This window comes from Egretta garzetta, unplaced genomic scaffold, assembly GCF_000687185.1.
Source record: "Egretta garzetta isolate BGI_Z169 unplaced genomic scaffold, ASM68718v1 scaffold471, whole genome shotgun sequence".
NCBI lineage: Eukaryota > Metazoa > Chordata > Aves > Pelecaniformes > Ardeidae > Egretta > Egretta garzetta.
In genome coordinates this window covers 1246765-1263463 of record NW_009258629.1, presented here as the reverse complement: position 1 = coordinate 1263463, position 16699 = coordinate 1246765, and positions in this window count along the sequence as shown.

The window sequence follows — 16699 nt, the reverse complement described above, 5'->3', positions numbered from 1 at the left end:
TGCACTTCTTCAAAGATCTATAATGTGAGTAAAACTTGCTCATTGTTTCCTAAATGGCCTCCTGGATTTTTGCCTGGGATTAAGTGCATTGGATGACATTGGACCATCTGTGCTGCACTTTGCTATTATTTTATTCTGAAAAGTAAACAAACAGAAGGCGGCATTATGGTAGCTGCAGCCACCCATTAAAGGGGATGTGTTTAGCCAAAACCCAGTATCATTCAACTATTAGCATGATCTTATAAGAACTTCTTTCTCTGAAGAAAATACATAATGTGCATTAATACTTCATTATTTATTATGTGATTTCCCAGCCTTTGTATAGGCTTGAAAGATTTATAGTGGAACACTTAAAATCTAAAATATGCTGTCAAAGTCCTGACTTTACTCTGGCTTGAGAAGATAATTATTTGTCTGGTCAACCTCCATGCTCTCTAAGAATGGGACAAAATTGGAATTCATATAAATCCCTGCTGTAATAAACAGACCATTATATTCCAGGTTGTCCAGGTTATTTCTACACAAAGAAATACTTTCTATGTGACCATGCTCCAAATAGTAAGATTTTTTTAAAATATGAGAATTATTTTCTTTATGACTAATAGCAAATACCACCAGGCAATGTTCAGCTGCGTAAAACAGACCGAAAGACCTCACAAACCCCTCTAAGTGTTGGTACTGAACTCGCCCCCATGCACATGAACACTTTCACCTGAGCATAATGCAATGATGTATAACACATAATGTATGTTGTGAATCTGAGCTGACCACCGCTGTGATGGAGTGTGCCTAACATCACTCCATCTCCGTGCTGCCAAGGTCTTGGGCTACGCTGGGTACTGTAACTGCAGGGACTGCTGCCTTCTTTTCTCCCCTTAACTGCAGCCAGATCTGCAAAAAAATTTCCACCCAGCTGATAATTTGGGCCACAAAGTTAGACTTGGGCAACTTCTGCAGTGTCTTCCTCTTCCATCACAGATAGCTTTGCAAATTGTCCCAGGAGTGGGCATCCCTTGATTCTGTGCGCTTCTACTTTATCCTCTGCATTTTCTTCTGGACGCTGACAAGACAGGTTTTGCCAATAAGGCACTTGGCAACAAGTGTCTTTGCCACACTTAGCATCCTTCCAGTGCAGAGTATGAAAGCTCATTGAGGAAGGCAAAGCTGCCGTAGGGGGCAGGGGGAGGCTTACTGCATCTCTGCCATCAGCACTCAGCTGCCAGAGCGGCTGCCCTGTGGCCGGTCCTCCCTGGGGATCCTCCTCACGTTTGAGAAGCTGGTCAGTCTTCAACAGCACTGACAACTGTGTTTCTCTGGACGTGTTTGACTTGGACTCCTACTGGTTGCTGTTTAGTTTTGACTTGTCAGCAGACTGATTAATTCTCCTTATGAATGGAAATATCATAGGCTTTTTGCAAATATGGTTTCTGTTTCTGGGTTATTTCTTGTGACAAAAGACAGCAAGCGATCTCTTCCTGGCTGCATACTTCACACTGTGAGATGCTCTCTTGCATTTTCAGATGTTGCTGTGTCTTGACTTGTTCTGCCCTTGAGACAGAGCAATAGGCAATGGGTGACAAGAGAGTAACTTCAGGGACTCCTACTCTGCCCAGAAGTGACAGTGCAGAGATGGCATCTTATCTGTACTGGTAGCTCTTTCCCACATGCATCAAGTCCTGCCATGGTCTTTATTTGTGCCAAGCGACAAACTACAGCACTCCTTTTTCATCAGACTTTCCACAAATTTCTCTCTATGCTCATCCTGATCTTCTATTCTGTTAAGCAAACCTCATCTGCTGTAAACATTGCTCAGAGCTGCTCAGAGATGCTTTTGCATTTGCACAGGATCTGCTATCTCTTGGGTGCCCAGGAGCTGAAAATATCAATGTTTTAACATGTCAATACCTTTCACATATTTTTGCTTTCCATTTTCATCAATAAGTTATGTCCCCTACTAACAGAAGGATAAGCAGAATTCACAGTGGCCTTAAAAGCTCAAGATTTCTCATATATAATATATATAAATTCATGTATACAATTTATAAATACATTATATACATATATATCATATAAATATATATATATAGTTTACATATAATGATTATACATAAATAGAGCATAATGGTGAAACTATTCCAGGTAAAAAAGAGTTCATGTTCTCTCTCCCAGTGAAGAAAGGCAGAACCAGTGCTTTGCCTGACCTGTTTGTGTTCCCTACCTGATGGAGACAGAGCTACAGTAACTGTGAATGTGTTCATAGCACCCTGTATTGCCATACCGAAGAACTGAGCATTTTTGAGAGGCCAGTAGCAATTTCACATCACAATATGGCAGCCTGACTGGAGTGATTTCAAGTTATCGAGGCCCATAAAGCAAAGCTTTTTCATGTGGAAGAGGTTGAGCAAGTGGCTGAGCAGCTTTGGAATTTGCTCCCAAGTGTCATTCACCTCTCCTGAGATGAAATGAGCCATTTGGAGGTTAGATGTCACATCTGTGGTGGCTGCCTAGGCCTGCTCTGTAGCACAAAAAGACCCCTGAAAACAGGTAATCAAAACTGGCCACATGAAAATGGCTAAAATAGGGGTTGTGAATCCCATACCTGGGCCCTTGCGCTTTTTTTCAGTGTCCCTTAATGTGGTTTCTGTTTTCCACATTTGTCTGGCTCTGTCTCCATAGTTCTCCTCTTCCTCCATTTTGTTCTTTCTCATTTATGTTCTTCCTGACACTTTCTGTTCCCCTTCCTTCATGCAGTTGCCTTGCGTCCCTTCTCCCAGAAAACATCACTTTAGCAAGCTTTGTCTTTGCCAAGACAAATATCAGATACCTGTCCCTGGCTGGCAACTATAGTTTACCTTCTCTGTACATAGCTACACAGTTTTCTTGCTGTAGAAATATCCGTGGGCTCTTCAAAGATAAATTTCACACTATAGAAGCCCTGAGAGTGTTAGAAAAAATGGAGCAACATGACAAAGATTTTATGAGTTCTGTAATATTGCTGACAATTTTGCCTCAAAGAGACAAACACTATCAGCAAGCTTCCTCTGACAGGGTTTGTAAAAGACTCAAAACCATCCCAAAATCTCATGAAATGAAGGCAGCATACATCTGTCTGCAAGCTGTGGAAGGGAAAGCACATAAAAACCTGTAGCCTCACACCTCAGGGAGAGGAGCAAGATGTGCAACACTTCCATTTGACTCGGGCGTTACACAAAGTGTTGATGCATAAACATTTTCATGTCAGAGACAGTGCTGGAGCCTTGGGACGAATCAGAGTACAAGTCACCGTACAGTGCATTGGGGATTTGGCTATCTTCTTCAAACTGCTGGTATTTTATACATCCCCCTCCCATAGACCGCTCAAACATTACAAATGCTGCTCTGACTTGCACCCTCTTGTAACAAGCCTGGAAGTTAGCTCTGGATTGCTATAGCAGTGCTGTATCCTAATCATCCCAATTTGCCCTGCTTCATGGTCCCAGGGTATGCGTGCATCACCTGGGTATAGGCACCGGCTCTTCACCATTGCCTTCAGCCCTTGAAAAGAGAGCGACCCTGCTGGATGGGCACGGCAAAGGTTATGATGGAAATAGGAGTCCTACGGTGTTCCCTGTCGTTACAGTCGTGCAAGATAACACACGTCACATCTTAGAGTGCATTTCCACCAGCAAGCAACTCAAAGAGCTGAGGTGCTCAGAGAGCTAGAGAGGTTCATCCCGATGCATTGCCCCTCCAAGGCAAGCAGCCCCGAGGAAGGAGCCAAAAGTCCCTGGGAAACACACTGAGCACACCAGCCCTTCTGCAGAAATCGCAGACACATTCCCTCACGCACACAGGAGCCCCTGACACCAGAGGCATCCCAGAGGGGGCGGGGGCCCATAGTGTAGCCAGCTCTCATGACTTTATCATGAATCTTGTAATGGTCAATGTTTATTTTAAAGTTCCTGGAGTCATAGTTTCGTAGGCTTGGCAATAACATTGGCCTGGGAGCTGATGCTTAGTGGATTATCCACTATTTCCCTGAGTCTGTTCCAGTGCTGTGCCTTTCCTTCGATGTTCCTCTTCTTTCCTGGAACACTTCTGCCTTTTGCCATATTAAAGCACATATTGCCCAGATGGACCCACCTAACCAGTCGATCCGCCTCGTCTGTTCCTCCCATTATTTACTGCAACATCCATGTTTGTGACACCTGCAGATTTCACCAGTTGTAGCCACGCCTGTCTCTTCAGACTGTGGGTGAAGATACTGAATAACACTGGCCCGGGTGCGATCCCCAAAAGTTTCCCCACACAGTTCTTCCACTGGATGAGGATTCAGCATTTACAGTGACTTGCTAATACCTGTTATTTCACCTATCGAATATAGACTATGGCCATTTGACCTTACATGTGGAGGGAGGCGGGGGAGAGAGAGAGAGAGAAAGATTGGTTTTAATCTTTTTTTTTTTTTAACCAGTGTGTTGCACAGAAGTCTACAAGTGTGCATGGAGGCATGGTGATACAGCAGCATGGCTTTTTCAACCAGCACTGCCTCATACATGGCTGGGCCAGACAGGATGCCAAGATAACAATGGTATTCGCAACCCACTTGACCTTACATGTGGAGGGAGGCGGGGGAGAGAGAGAGAGAGAAAGATTGGTTTTAATCTTTTTTTTTTTTTTAACCAGTGTGTTGCACAGAAGTCTACAAGTGTGCATGGAGGCATGGTGATACAGCAGCATGGCTTTTTCAACCAGCACTGCCTCATACATGGCTGGGCCAGACAGGATGCAAAGATAATACTGTTATCTGCACCCACTACTGAGACAGAACCCCCAGTTACCTTTACAAGATTACAGCCTCATCAACACGACAACTGTTACAGGAAAGGGAGGTCTAACAACCTTGTTAGCCTGTCGACTGGCATTAATTACACTGCCCTCCTTTTCTAGTAGTTTCCCACATCTGCTTTCTGGTGTCTAGCCTGTTTCTGTGTATGATTATGTGGGAACCATAGCTTATATTTAGGATTAAATAAATATTTAGTCCTTGTAGTTTCAAGGCAAAAACTAAAACCCCAAACACTAAGTACAAATCCCAAAGTTTATAACTTGGTATAATCTCATGGCTTTTAAGTTGTTTTTATGAATTTCTGGAGCCTGCTTTCACAAACCAGTGATAAAGTGTACCTAGGGCTGAATAGTGGGAACAGCCAGCAGGTGGCTGGGGAAGTGGCCTTTAGCCCCAACAAGGCAATTGGGGGAAGGTATCTGGGCTGTCCTCGGCCCTGGCCGAGGTGGCTCCCAGCCTGCCTGGGAGGGTCAAAGCTGAGGATATAGCTAAGTACGTATACTCCAGGTACGAGCGCAGGCACGGCTTTCGGGATGCATCTGTACAGCACTGCAGGAGAGAGGAGGGATGGCAAGAGCTCAGCCCGGCCGCCACCTTGCCCCCATCGCCACAGGCAGCACCCCCCAGCACTGATGCTCCCTTGGACCTCTCCCCGCTGACCCCTGCTTGCCAGCGTCTACTGGTTAAGTGTGCTCACACTGTGTGTCAACCCCTGGATTAGTGAATAAAAGACAACCCTTCTGCTGATTGCCGAGGGGAAGGGAATATGCGGTACAGTAAGTGAGCTGAGAGGCTGTGCCGGAGGGCTGCCGCTCAGGGAGCCGTGACCAAACCCCTGCACCCAAAGCAAGGGTTTGGAGGATTGAAGATATCGGAGCCTGATCCTCACCATGTGAACATATTCACTCCCCAGGTTATATCCCATCAGCTCCAGGGAGTGAAATTTGTGACACCTCATATACCACTGCTGTGTACGATACCCCTGAAAAAGAAGCAAGCATCAGGGAGAGAGGAAAGTGCTTTCTCTAGGGAGGCTTCCAGCTTACGGGAACGAAGCACCAGGGGGAATTCACAGGAAACTTGGTTGGAGCTGAAATCTCCTGTTGAATTTAAATGTGTGTCAGTTCCTGTTTAAACAAAATTTATACTCTCCAAGTAGCCACAGTGGCAAGTTAATCCTTGTGTTTTATTACTACTCAAAACCCTGAGTAATCCTGGACTTCTCCTGTGGCATCTGTGGTACGTGGACAGGACAAGACTAATATAATCTAAAGACAAATAGAAGATATGATGAGAAAAAGACTACAAGTTTTGTAATGGGTTACTGAGCCACAGTGCAACCAAGCGTAGATCTCGGTGTGTCTAATATCCATCCCAGTGTCTATTCTCCATTAACTTGGGGAACTCCTGCACATTGTCCTTGAAAGAGAGCACAACTCCTGTAGCAATCCACGAAGTTGGATAAAATAAATATATGCATCTATACAATCCATGGCATGTTATACAAAAAGGCCAATTTGAGTGCCCTTTTAGAAAGCTCAGACACGCCAAAGAGATCTGTCTTGCTCTCAGGTTTTTTGGGTAGTCTTCCTGGGATTCATCAGGAAGCTGTTCAGCGGCAGAAGCTGTTCCATGGAAACAATGGCAGTGTTCCGGTGGCCAGTTTCCAGAGTCAAGCAAAGCAACCAGGGCACAAACTTCTGCCACTGGGAGAATTCAAGAAAACAATCTTTTCTTCATCTGAATTTCTTTTAAAGAGGAACCTCCAGATTTTTACAACTAGCTCAGACTGATCGCTCCTGACATGGGTCCAATCCAAAACAAGAATCGGGGAAACACCGATGCAAACCTCTGTACAGCAAGACCCTATATCACTATGAAACTGCAGCTTTATGTGGAAAAGATCACAGTGAGAGGACATTTGTTTCCCTTCCCAGATGCCAACCCATCTTCCATTCATAAACATCCATCTTCAGTATAGGATATTTGTGTATGTTATCTTTCTTTCTTGCTATTCTATTACAAATCAAGAAGTAACAAAATTTGTCTCCAGTTGCTATTCTCCTTTTACATCACTGAGCTCTGAAAAAATGCCTCCCCTTTTTTAAACTGTAAAGTTAAAAACCAAAATAAAATTAAGTGACATGAAGTCTTTATGAAGCTAACTAATATATGTGAAATTTCTTGTTGAGACACTTACAAATGGAAATGAGATCTAGGTCTGGTTGCTCTCAAGAGCAAAACTTTCAAGTTATCTTACTCATCTAACTTTCCAGCTGGTTTGTGTTGCAAAATAATAGCTAAGTACTGTAAATGAAGCAGGGGAAATTGACTCTCTGGCCACATGCAATACTTCTAGAGAAATGCAAACACAAAGGGAAGAAATATCGGAAGTCTGTACAGGAAATGTTTGCTCAAAATAGTATTCAGCTTCTTCTTTGCTTGCAGAATTTTGATATTTCTATATTCCCTATGCTCCCTCAAGCAAGAGGACATGTGTTTGCAGATGACACTGACCCCAGTGAGCACAAGTCCCATCAGTGGGAGACCAGGGAACGGTTGTGGTGTGTGTATGGCTGTGTTGATGGCAAGGGAAACAAAGGACACACATCTGCCTTATCCGCAGAGGAAAAAATAAACCAGTAGTCATTATTAGACTGCCACATAAAATAGATCTTTCTAGTCTGTCAGCAGAAGCAAAGTAGACCAGTCCCACACCACCGGCTAGCTTTGCTCCCAGCTTGCCATGTATTGCCATTTGTTTTGGCTCCTGACCAGCCCATTCAGCACTTTGAAGGTGCTTAAACTCACAAGAAAAATCAACAGCTGTTTGCCTAACATTTTCTTACCCATGTTGCTGTATTCTGATTCCTTGAAATTAAGTTTCTTTATTACTCTTTATGATGTTTCTGCTTTTCTAGTATTTAGACAAACCTTTCAAAACAAGAGTCTTATGTGAAAAAAAAAAAACAAAAACCAAAACCAAACATCTTTTTCTTTCAAATTTTCTAGTTCTGCTTGTTCTGAGCTGGATTAGCTATAAGCACCCTTCATCCATATTCTTCATGGTACTACCTGTTTGGCTTTTGCACAGAAAATAGACTATTTCTTGCATAGAATAGGTCACTCTTGAACTTCAAGGGCTTTTGCAATATTTCATCTCCATAGAGCTACTTCCAGCTCTTTCAGCTTGTCGTTAATTGGCAATGCCATGGAAATCCAATCTGGTCAAGTGCATCAGGACATGTGCAGGAATTGAGAATTATTTTAATTTGTATCACTAAAACAGGCCCTGCAGCTTCAAAGCAAGTAATTTCAAGTAATTTACAATGCAGGGTGCATATTGGGGTCCATGCCTCATATGTGAAAGCTGATGTACAGAGAGGTTGTAGAGGAATAATCTGACCATGGAAATGAAAGCAGGAGCCAGGAATGAACCTGCAGGCTCTGAACTCCAGTCCAATGCACTATGCATGGGACCAGGTGCTTTTTCACGTTGAGTGGCCCTAAAACGTCCCTAAAGCAGGGATAGTTCTCATACTGCCCTGGGAGAATGTGCTTGCATTTTATTATGTACAAGTTTATTGATAACCAAATGGCAAAGCAAAGCACTTAGAAGGCAGAGTCAGCTGGTGCTTGGTCTCTGTACCAGATACACGTTCTGAGAGTGCCGAAGTGCCCGATCCCCACCGGGTCCCTGTGCCCGTTCATTGCGCAGGAAAGACCACGCTGGCTGAATGAATGGCTGCTTTATGTCTCGCTGCTGACAGCATGTGGCACAGAGGTGTCCCCCGCACAGTGCCTAACTCCTGCTCTGATGACAGGCTCATTCATTCCCTGCTGCTCACAACTTTACCTCGACGCAGAAGTATTAGGTCATCCACCCTCCCTGTGCCTGTGAGCAAGTGGCAAGGTCTCTTTCTCATGGCACTGAGGCCCAGAGAGGCAGGCGGGGGTCAGTAACGTGCAGACAGTTCCCACCTCCTTTAGCTGCCGCAGTGCCTACTCTGGCCTCCTGAAAATCAGACCCAGATTTCCCAGGAAACAGACGCCAGAAAAAGAGGAACTGACAGAGAGTTTTCACCTGTTTTAAGTGATTACCATAGCAATTAAAATCCTGTGGCATGAGCAGGGACAGAATCCAGTTCTCCAGGGCAATATTTAAACCACCTTCACCAGGACTCCATCTCTTCTCTCCCCCATTTCTAGTCCTGCCAATTGCAAGCTTCCAGGAGAAGTGCTGGTGGGTCTTCTGGGATGGTGGGACCTGGGCCTTTTGGCTCAGTCTCCCAACTGAGGAGTTTTCTTTGCCCACTGGCTATCTCCAGCCATAGAATCATAGAATCATAGAATCATAGAATCATAGAATCATAGAATCATAGAATCATTTTGGTTGGAAAAGACCTTTGAGATCATCGAGATCAACCTTTAACCTAACCCTGTCATCCCACCGCTAAACCATGTCCCTAAGCATCTCATCTATCCTTCTTTTAAATACCTCCAGGGATGAGGACTCTACAGCCTCTCTGGGCATCCCATTCTAGAGCCTGACAACCCTTTCAGTGAAGAAGTTTTTCCTAATGTCTAGCCTAAACCTGAAGGGTGCCATCAGAGCTCCTTTCCTTCTTTCTCATCCAGCACTCCCTCTCCCTTCATGCTGATTTGGACTTCTAGGTCTGTGCCCCTTTCCCTAAACCTGACAGGGAGGGCCTTTATTTCTGGACAGTTTTAGGCTTGACCCTAGCACAGAGGGGCAGTAAATGCAGTCTTTGCAAAATCTTTCCCATAGCAGCAGTTGTAATTAGCACTACTCAGCCACTACGCATCATCTGCACTAAATGAGGGAGGGACTACACCACAAAACAGTGATGCTCAGACACTACCATAACACCCATGAAGGGGGCTGAATCTCAGTTCTGTTGCTGTTTCATGGCATCTGAGTGTGTGAAACTTTTACAGCTTCCACAGACTTTTGCCATGCACAAACTGAGGCTTCAAGAGCCATGTATAGGAATTTGAAATCTTTCATCCACCAGAGTGGATGCAAAGAGCTCTGGCTCAGCTGTGATCCCTGACAGAAGCCCTGCCAACATCCGTGAGCAGTAGGACTTCTAAAGCCACCTCTGCTTTTGAAAACAATCCGCCAGACAATGTGTACTGTTCACCCATCACCCCAGAGGTTAACCAGTCAGAAAGGTTTTGTCTGAGGTGATCTTGCCCAACCATGTTCTCCTCCTGCCTTCAAATGCTGAACTTTCTGCTTCTTTCTTGCTCTTGCTACCAGAGCATCACCGGGCTTCAGTAGAGATCAGGGTTTCACTGTGCAGGGCGCTGCTCTGCCACTGAGGAGGAGAGAGTGGCTGCTGCTAAGCGCTTACGTCCAAATTGGCTGGACAGACAAAGGGGTCCAGAAAGGGTGTACTGCTCTCTCTCAGCGGTAGCAGAAGAAATAAACGCAAGCACAGGCACTGCCATAAAATCACACTGGAGGTCTGTAGTGGAAACAGACTTGTACCCCCAGCTTTTCTCTCACCATTTTACGATGAGACTATCCTTTTATTGTTTGCTCTCAGCCTAGAAACAATGCTTTGGGGAAGTCTTTTTTTTTTTTTTTTTTTTTTTTTTTTTTTTTTTTTTTTTTTTTCCTGTTCCCAAAAATACAGTTGCTACATGTGATTTAATACTGAGTTTTGAAAACAGACTTGCGCTGCTGTCCTGTTAAAACACCTTTCTTGCATGCTTTGGATTCTTGCGTGCTTGTGTCTGCCACCTTTTATATAAAATGTGCGCAACTTCCAAACGTGACGTGAAGAGCTCAGCTGCAGCCTCTGCAGAGATCTCTGCAGAGATCAGGCTGACCCTGAGACAGCACTCTGATTAGTTTGATAGCCTAGAGGCCTCCATCAGCCTACAGGGAACAGGCCACAGCAGGTTTTTTTTTTCCTCTCCAAATAGCAGTTTGAACTTGATAGAACCAAAATAATTAGGTTGGAAGCAACTATTAGTAAAGAAGAATCATTTTAATTTAGAAAAACCAATTTCTAAAAGAAAGGTCATAGAATGGTATTTAGTGCATTTATTGGGAAAGATACTAGCCCCTCTCCCTTTTCCACATAAAAGTTATCTTCAAAAAGCCATGATATTCCTCTGAAATAAGGAAGTATGTGGTTTTATTTGTGTGGTTATAGCACAGCTGTGGGCTATACTCTATTTTGTGAACTGAAAACCAGATCTGGTCCCTTGCTTCTACAAATGTATTATCAAGTGGCTTGAAATGTCATGAAGAGATTCAAGTTTGACCACAATAAAAATTTTACTGTCTTTGATGACCAGGATGTAAAAGGATTATCAGATTATGTATGGATTGGCAGGTCTTGGGATTTTAGCATGAGTCCCGTTATACATCATGATTTTTTTCTGAAGGTCCCTGATGCCAAATCTTGTAAATAGATAAAGGTCGCAGCTTTCATTACAAAGAAAAAATAAATTTCTCCCTTATTGCTGTGGAGAAATAAATAAATAGATGGCTCCCTTATTGCTGGAGAAAGACAGAAAACATTTCCTGAGTTGCTTTTAATCTACAATGTAACTAAAAAATCCCACAGCTCTGAATTTTCTTTTTAAGTCAACCTACTGATGTACTGAAAGCTGACTCCCAGCTTTAAACTGACTGTGGTTAGCAACTCTGCAATCCATTTACACTACAAACACACAAAATCCATGGCAAAACAGAAAGACCTGGAGAAAATGTTCAGCTTTCCCCAGTCGGTGCCCTGAGAAGCTGCAAACCTTGTCTATGTGTCATGCGCTTATAGGCCATTCAGTGGCGACACATTTGAAGCATTCGACTCAACTTGTGGATGGCTTCCCTCTCTCAGCTAGCAGGATGTGCTCCTTAGGGGCTGAGCTCCCATCCAACCTCCCTCTCCCCTCCTGCCCAGTGAGTCAGGTACGTGGGGAAGCATAAATTATTTGCAGGGCTCACTGTGGGCTAAGAAGGCTGAGGACCACTGCGCTGAAGATGCTCATGGTCATTCATCGATCTAATCCATATGGTGCTCTGCGTCCAGGGTCAGGAAACGTGGCTGGGTTTCCTTCTCCCTCCTGTTTACCACAGGCAGAAATGAGCTCTATAGTACGCATCTTTCACTTGGTTTCTCCTTAGCCCTTCCCAAAGGCGCCCATTACCATGTCTTTTGGGGGAACAGTTGTCACCTTTAACTCTTTCACTGGCGGTCACATGTTGCTTTTGAATGAGCCATTCTAACTCTGCCAGGTCAAAATCCTCATGGTTCACATTCCTTGTTCACATTGATGGAGTTTGGAAAGGTTATGCCCAAGAATATTGTGCCACTGCCCATACGTGTGCGCTGTCTACATAGCAACAACTTGCAAAACACAATTGCACCGTTTGAGTGCATTATGTGATTAGGGCAAGCGGAGATCTGGTCCTGTGTGCTGTTTCTGTGCTGTTCTGCTCATCATTTCTCAGATCTATAGCACCAGAGACTATGATACCACAAGCCTGTAATTTTGAAACTTAAACAAAGTATTTCCTTGGATTGGTGACCAAACTAATTTTTATGACATGTCATTTCAGTAAGGACATTGCTTTATTTCGCAGAAGGGTTTCCCATAGATAATGGTTGTTAGTTGGCTGAGTTGGAATCTGACAGGATTAAGGAAATCTAAACTGACAGCTGGTTTTGTGCAAAGAAGCATAATGTGGCTGTTGTTACAAGAGGCAATGTGGGATGTTTGTGCACAAGTGCATGACAAGAGGGCTTGCTCTTAGCTGTGTATGTAAGTGCAGCTTAGCAGTTAAAGCAGCACATCAGGGTTAAATGCCTTGCAGAGAAATCTTCATGTGACTTTCATCACACGCAGTTTGTGGTTATGTATATGATTATGCTTTTACTTTCACTGTAGTTGTCAGGAACGGATGTTTGAATTCTGGTTGAAATAAAAAGGATCCGTATTGCTGATTACCTTAAAGAGAAGCCAAGTCAGCTCACCACTAAAGAGTCAGCATCCATAGCTAGAGGAGCACATTGCCTCTCCAGGTAACGACCCAGCTCATGGGTATTCACGACTGATACAGCAGAAGCAGTGTGTCCTATCAGGAACCTCGGGTGCTCATGTTTCATACCCCAGCTCCTACGTTGCATTTTCCCTGAGCAAACTGCCCAGCAACTGCTAAGCACAGACATTTGGAAACAACCTCTGCCTCACTGGGACTGTGCAGCTCAGTGCTCAGGGGCACCACTGCCACTTCTGCTGAACTCAACAGGCAGTGAGGCAGCTACCAGTGATGAAGATGCCTGTCTGGAAACACAAAGCATTTCTCAAGGTTTTTTTCAGTCAGGAGAGATTTTACTGTATCAGTTGGGCTTACAGCAGAAAAATCTTAGAAATTGCTTTATTGCAGCCCTGTGTAAAATCACAGGCTGTGCTTTGGCACCTTTTGTACAGGTTTTACGCTACTGCAATTCTGACGAATACCCCAAAGTAACATCTAAACTCCACCAATGTCAGTGAGGACATAGCTGAGCCCTGGATTTACAAAGTGCTCAGCACAATTCTAATGGTGTTTTGGTGACACTGGTATGATTGAGGCATAAATGTACTCACATGGGACCGACACTTGTCAGTATTGGCTAAAATAAAAATGGGAGAAGTGTTCAGAAGAGGTGAAAGCAGAGGGACAGGATAAAGGCATGATGGTGATATACACTGAAAGCGCAAGAGTTCATGATTGGCATAAAACATGGCACTGCAGAGCAGGGCAGAGGGCAGAAGGCATCAGGTGTTATTTTGCCCATGAAATCTGTGAATCAGCAGTGCACCTTGCCCCCACTCTGGCACGTGGAGGATGCAGCTACCTGGCTGGGTGAGCAAGTCTTGAAGAAAGGCATCCAGAGCATTCGGGGCAGACTGAAAGCCAGGTGGCCTTGGGGGTGCAATTTGGACTTCTGCAGCTACCAAGCTCCAGGGCATTTTGCCCTGGAAAAAAATCCATGCCTTAGCACGGAGACCCTGGCACACCATGCTGGGCTTGTGCAAATGCAAGGCAAAGAGCTGGTGTCATGAAATCTGAGTTTGCACTTCCCATGCAAATGAGGCAGCAGAAAATGCTGCAGTTCCATGCAGAAGGACCCCAACGTACCCTGATAAACCAAAGCTAGATGTGCCCACAGAGACGCTGTCCCAGGAGTCTTAATCTCAGGACTTCCACATTTGTCCATCCTGGGGAAACAGTTTGCTTCCAGGAGGGGAACATGGGGGGGAAATGCTTCCCTCTTTTGTCCTGCAGCCCCAGTGCTGGAGGCAACTCTAAGCCCCCTCAGCCATGCCCTGCAACAGGATCCTTTCTGTGGATGCATGAGACACCTTGGCTGTGAGGTTTTGGGTTCATGCTGCTGTTTGGGATAGAGATACAACACTAATTACTTTCATGCTAGCCAACATAAGCTTAGGAGTAAAGAAGATTGGAATAAACAACAAAAATAAGTCCAAAAACTAAGAAGCAAATCTGTTTGATACAAACCTCTTAGTATTGCACAGGTCCCTCAGAGCTGTATTTTCTTCCTTAGTGGTTTGTGGGTCTCTTATTTAGAATACAATATACTTGTTGTACTGAGCTTGCTGGAAAACAAGTTCTGGTCTTTTCCTGTGGAAATATTCTCCTTCCAAACTGCTGCACTGCTATGTGAAAGCAGCCTGTTCACTCCCATTATCTCAAGTCAGCATCTGAACACAGTTAATCCAGCTGTTTCACACACACACATTCACACACACACACACACACACACACACACACACACACACAGAGTTTATCTTGTTTTTCATACTAATTTTGCTAGTAAAATGTGCATAGATTAATAATACGTTCTCTTTAGTGAAGTAATGGGCAAAACGACAAATCTCTGGCCTTAATATTCAACTCTGAATGCAGAAAATGTGCTATAGAGCTTCTTCAAGTGATACAACTGTTGAAGAAGCGTCCCTGGACTTGTTATTTCCAGAACAAAATCTTACTGATATTTTCACAGCTGAAACATTGTGAAGCATTTTTGAACATGGGTCACTGAAAACTGCAGAGCTGCTTCTTGCTTTCTAATGAAGTCGAGAAACCATCCAGACTTGACACAAATGTAAATAAACGCCAGGAATTCATGTAGAAGGTGGAAGGACCCATCATCCAGTTTCATTTTCTGAATAAACAGGATGTGTGAGAACCAGGGTATAATTTTAAGGATGGCAGCCATTCTCCGCTCCATGGGCCTGACTGAACACATTTTAATGAGAAAATGACGTTCACTGGAACTGATTAACTCCACATGTTTTCTTGTTTCCTGTTCACCTTCAGGGGTTCCCACCCAGAATTCGGCTGGGAATGGAGATGCAGCCCAGGCTTGTGTGGCATCTGAAGGCCCACACTGGGCCACCGCTTTGGGTGTCCCAGTACCCGGCTGCCCCTCGAGGACTGGCGGGGTCCAGCAGGCGCGCGGGGTTCACCAGCCCCAGAGCGGCGTGGTGTTGTCCCCTGCCCACCCCTGGCAGACACAGACGTCTTGAAAACTGCCTGCTTTCCCCCTGCATCCCTTGATATGCTGTTCCAATAGGCAGATGCTTCTGGTTTTACAAACATCCGCTGGTTTCTTGGGTTTCACCATCACTAGACTCAATTTGCCTCTTTACTTGATTATGGATCCCACTGGATTCAAATATTTTCTCCCACTGAAGCCAATTATAGACCAGGATCAAGTTCCTTCTCTATTTTCTCTCTGATATATAAAAGTCATATAGGACTTTCTAAGGTTACATGGCTGGATCTCTGTCTGAGTGTGAAAAACATGCATTTAAATAACTTTACTCTTGGGTACATTAGGGATTTAGAATACGAAAAATGCAGAAAAATTAAGGCACTGCTTTTTTTAACGACTCTTTTTTGCAGCTCAAGTCAGTCTATTCTACAGATACCTAGAAATAGGGCACAGCTATTATAGGGTGCAATTTATATAAGTGGACCCTTTATCTATTTATTTTATGATCTATTTTATGAGTACATGTAAATGAATACTCAGTAAAATCGCAACGGGAAAGAAATTTCTAAAAATTATTTATTATTTGCCTAAGAATCAACACCAAAAAATTAGGAACAAAAAACTTGACACCGAAGAAGATATTTATATTAGATTGGCTAACTTAAAGCACAAAACCGGTCTAAATTCAGAATAGAAACAGTTTAGTGATAACTTGACATTTAACAGGTTTTAGTATCAGAAGAAGTATCTTAAAACATTAGGCAATTCAGGGCAAAGGTGTTCCTTCCATGTTGAAAACAGCTTCCCAGAATATCGTTGTATTTCTTTCAGCTGAGTACAACATTCAGTGACTCGGAAACAGTTGTGCCCCTCTCTTCTGTGCACAGCATAACTAGATGAAGTGAGAGATTTTGCATCGAACAGTGGGCCAGCGTGAGGAAGGCAGCAAGAAAGGAATATTCCTGAACAGCAAGCAGATGGTGGGGTTTTGGCAAATCTAAGTTTGCAGTACAGGCCTGTCTACCTAAAAGCAGTGAAGATCCTCAGTACTGTCAGCCAAATTTAGCATTATTGAAGGATTGAGCCCGAAGCTTTCTGATCCCCTCAAATGAACAGGGTGGCTTCCCGAAGGCGTTGTCAGAGGATGTGACGTCCTTCTACTAACCTACTGGATGACTCCGAGAAAAGCCACTTCGCCTTCCTCTTCCCCTTGCCCAGCAAGATTTTGGAGGCTCCCCAAGGCAGCGATTGCCGCTATTTGCATGAACTCAGCGGAGGTTCCCAGGGACCCTCGACGCGAAATACAGCCGTGACCCCCTCTCGG